Here is a 4,805-nt window from a genome sequence, read left to right on the forward strand (position 1 = left end):
CACACCAGTATCAGAGACCATGGTGGGAAGAGAGGAAGACAGGATGATGAAAAGAGCGACAGAGAGATGAGGACAGAGGCAGAGAAACAGAGGGGATAAAGGTAGAGAGACCAGAGCCAGAGATGAAAAACTGGCAACGAGGGACCCAGGGTCAGGGAAAGGAGGCCAGGCGAGGAGCTGGAAAAGAGACCAGCGTTGGCCATGGGCAGCCCGTGACCACTGGTGAAGGGGCTCACAGCTATGGGTGGGACGAGCCTCACAAAAGGTCAGGTGCACAGACCTGAGATGCCCGACCTTCCACACCCCCCAGCCTCCCCACCCCTGCATTTCCCCTCCCCTGACTCCTGTAGAGCCATCCCTCCCCCTGGAGCCTTCCACTGCTGACTTTCCCCTTGTGTCTCCTGAGTATTCATCCTCTTTCTCTTAACTAGACCCTTCCCAGCAGGTTTTAAACGTTGTTTTAAGTCTTTCCCACCTAAAAATAAAAAGATTCTCCCTTTCTAGCCCCTGTCATATTTCGCTCCTTTTCTCAGCTAAATTTCCTGAAGGAATTGTCTGTATTAATGTCTGCCTCTATCGCTTTCAAACAGCCCTTGCTCAGGTCATTCCTGGCACACTCGTGGGAAGTCCAATGGTCAATTTTCAGTCCTAATTCACTTGATGTCTTAGCAACCTTCGGGCCTCTTGATCTGCCCTCCTGCTTGCTGGCTTCTGGGATGTGACACTCGCTGGCTCCCTGTTGCCTGCTCCTTCCCTGACTCCTCTGCTGACTGATCCTCCACTCTCTGAGCTTTTTACTTGAAGGCCCACAGACCTGTGTCCTGAGAGCTCTTGTCACCCAGTACTGTCTGTGGTCAACCTCTTCCAAACCCACAGCCTTGATGACTGTCTCTACCCCCGTTTCTACTCCAGCTGAGACTTCCCCCGTGCACCCCAGACCTGTATTGTGTCTACACAATGGCGACTTGCTGTCTTCACCAGGTTGTCTAGAGACACCTCAAACTCAACCAGGTCAAAGCCAAGGTTATGCTCTCCCTTCCTCTCCCAATCTGCTCTTCCTCGTGGGCTCCCCATCGCAGAACACAGCACCATCATCTGTCGGGGTGTTCAAGCCAGACACGGGTCTTGGTCTTTGTCACCTCCCTCTCCCTTTCTCCTTTACCATATTTACTTTATGACCAAACTCTGCCAACTTTATCCTCTAAAATATACCTCTTGACTTTGTCTACTTCTCTCCAGTCCCACTGCCACACCCTAGTCCAACTTCTTACCTGGCTGACAGTACTAGCTTCCGAAGTAGCTTCCCTCTAGTCTGTCTTCTACACTACACTCAATGTGATCTTGGCAGAATGCAAATCTAGTCATGCTGGCCTGCAACTTAAAAAACCCTTCAGCAGCTTCCCCTGGCTCTGAAACTACAGACACAACTCTAGGTGACCTTTCTGAGATGATCTCACCTCACTTGCTCTCCAGGCCTTCTAGCTATACTGGCCTTCTTTTATTTATTTTATTTTTTTATTATAGAGACGGAGAGAGTCAGAGAGAAGGATAGACAGGGACAGACAGACAGGAACGAAGAGATGAGAAGCATCAATGATTAGTTTTTAGGTTTTTTTAATTTTTTTGTTTATTTATTTATTTTACAGAGACAGAGAGAGAGAGAGAGTCAGAGAGAGGGATAGACAGGGACAGACAGGCAGGAACAGAGAGATGAGAAGCATCAATTATTAGTTTTTTCGTTGCGACACCTTAGTTGTTCATTGATTGCTTTCTCATATGTGCCCTGACCATGGGCCTTCAGGAGACCGAGTAACCCACTGCTTGAGCCAGGGACCTTGGGTCCAAGCTGCTGAGCTTTGCTCAAACCAGATGAGCCCACGCTCAAGCTGGAGACCTCAGGGTCTTGAACCTGGGTCCTTCCACATCCCAGTCCGATGCTCTACCCACTGTGCCACCGCCCGGTCAGGCCATTAGTTTTTCATTGTACACTGCAACACCTTAGTTGTCCATTGATTGCTTTCTCATATTTGCCTTGATCGCAGGCCTTCAGGAGACCGAGTAACCCCTTGCTGGAGCCAGTGACCTTGGGTCCAAGCTGGTGAGTTTTTGCTCAAACCAGATGAGCCCGTGCTCAAGCCGGTGACCTCGAGGTCTCAAACCTGGGTGTTCAGCATCCCAGTCCGGCACTCTATCCACTATGATACCTAGTCAGGTTATATTGGCCTTCTTGCAGGTCCTTGGACACCAAGCTTTGTTCTACCACAGGATATTTGCATGTGCTATGCCCTCTATTTAGAACTATGCTATCCTGCTCTGGCCGGTTGGCTCAGTGGTAGAGCGTCGGCCTGGCGTGCAGAAGTCCCGGGTTTGATTCCCAGCCAGGGCACACAGGAGAAGCGCCCATCTGCTTCTCCACCCCTCCCCCTCTCCTTCCTCTCTGTCTCTCTCTTCCCCTCCCGCAGCCGAGTTCTCCACTGGAGCAAAGATGGCCCGGGCGCTGGGGATGGCTCTTCCTCCTCTGCCCCAGGCGCTAGAGTGGCTCTGGTCGCAACAGAGCGACGCCCCGGAGGGGCAGAGCATCGCCCCCTGGTGGCAGAGCATCGCCCCCTGGTGGGCGTGCCGGGTGGATCCCAGTCGGGCGCATGCAGAAGTCTGTCTGACTGTCTCTCCCCGTTTCCGGCTTCAGAAAAATACAGAAAAATAAATAAATAAATAAAAATAGAACTATGCTATCCTATATAGTAGCCACTGACCACATGTGGTCTAGGGAGCACTTGAGGCATGGCTAGTGGAACTGCAAAACTGAATTGCTAATGTTATTTAATTTTAATTAATTAAATTTAAAATTTAAAAGCATTTCTTTGCCCCTGCTCAAAATAAAATTTAGAAAAATTCAATATTGGCAAGTTTAACTGTTCTTGAAATACCTTGACTATGTGAATTCACTTTTTAACTTTAATTTTTATAAAATCTAAATATAGCTCAACTATTTCTGGTGAAAATAGTGTCTAAACCAGATATGCTAGCCTGACCAGGCAGTGGTGCAGTGGATAGAGCATTGGACTGGGACGTGGAGGACCCAGGTTCAAAACCCCAAGGTCACTGGCTTGAGCACAGGCTCATCTGGTTTGAGCAAGGCTCACCAGCTTGAGCCTAAGGTCGCTGGCTTGAGCAATGGGTCACTCACTCTGCTGTAGCCCTCCAGTCAGGTGACATATGAACAACTAAGGTGCCGTAGCGAAAAATTTGATGCTTCTCATCTCTCTCCCTTCCTGTCTGTCTGTCCTATCTGTTCCTCTCTGTCTCTCTCACAAAAATAAATAAATAAATAAATAAATAAATAAATAAAATAAGATATGCTATATAGTATAAAATGCTTTACATGTTGAAGACTTGGTTTGAAAAAAACGTTATCTCATTAATAATGTTTATACTGGTTACAAATGGTAAAAAGAGAACATTTTACATATATTTAATTGAATAAAAGATATAATCTCACCTGCTTCTTTTTATTCTTTAAATGAGACTATGAGAAAATTCAAATTACATAATTGGTTTATGTTATATTTCTATTGGACAGCACTAGTCTAGAATGCCATTCCTTCTATTTGTCTTAACTCCTACTTGCCCTGAGCTTAGTTCTAATATCAGCTCCTCTGCAAAGCTTCCTTGAGATCAAGTCTTTTACATTCATTCACTTTTATTCACTTTCAGAGCTATGTGCATGTGCCAGTGGTTGCCTGCCCTTAATCTGGCTCAATTGTAATTATACATTTATTTGAATGATTACTTGATTCACACCTGTCACCACCCACCAACCTCTGAGCTCCATGAGAACAAGGCACTTGTCTGGTTTCCCCCTGAAACCAAACACTTAGTACAGAGCCTGGCACATGGATGGCTGCCAGGGGACACTTCCTTCTGATGTCACAAGATATCATTTCATCAGCAGTTCTGCCTTTGGGTCCACTGTTCCCAACTATCTAAGAGAGCCTGAGCACTACCTTCCCCTAGGAGTGCCACTGTAGCCCTTTGGAATGGAGATCCCACTTCTCCCAGATGAAAAGACTTCCGCTATGCCAAGGTAATTAGAATGGTGCTTCTCAAATGTGAATATGCTCGCCAGTCATCTGGAACCTTGTTAAAATGCAGACTCTGGTGCATCAGGTCTGGGGTGGGACCTGAGATTCTCATTTCTAGCAAGCTGCCCAATGCTGACGTCACTGCTGGTCCACAGCCCACACTCTGGGAAACAAAGATATAGAGAAGCTGGCTCTACCAAGAGTATCCCCAAAGTTGTCTTCCTGCTCTGTCCAGGAGGCTATTAGGGCTCTCTGAAACTTCAGCCCTGTCCCTTCCTCCTCCCATGCATACCCCACCAATCCCTATACCCTGAAAAAGAATGTGGTGCCTGGGGCTACTGTGGTCATTTAGTTTTGTTTTTAATTTGAAATAAACCTTTAAGCAGTTTTCAGAGTCAGGGCAGCCCTGATACGGATCATGGATGTGTAACAATAATAAGTTCACGATGCTGGAAATGTGGAATAGTCCTCACGCTTTGGCTCCTGTCGGCCAAACTGGGCTGATCCTACTGGCTCCTCCAGAAGGCTCCACTCTGCAAAGTCTGGGCCCGGACGCTGGGGGAATGCTCCCTCTGCCATGTCCACTCAGAGCATCGCAGATCACATGTGTGCTGCTGGGCCCTCTTCCGGGCAGAGGACCCGCTGCCTCCGGCCCTGTTCACATCATAATGTCTGAGGAATAGTAGCATCTTCCGGTGGCCTCGAGTGTGTGTGTGTGTGTGT

This window comes from Saccopteryx leptura, chromosome 3, assembly GCF_036850995.1.
Source record: "Saccopteryx leptura isolate mSacLep1 chromosome 3, mSacLep1_pri_phased_curated, whole genome shotgun sequence".
Taxonomy (NCBI): domain Eukaryota; kingdom Metazoa; phylum Chordata; class Mammalia; order Chiroptera; family Emballonuridae; genus Saccopteryx; species Saccopteryx leptura.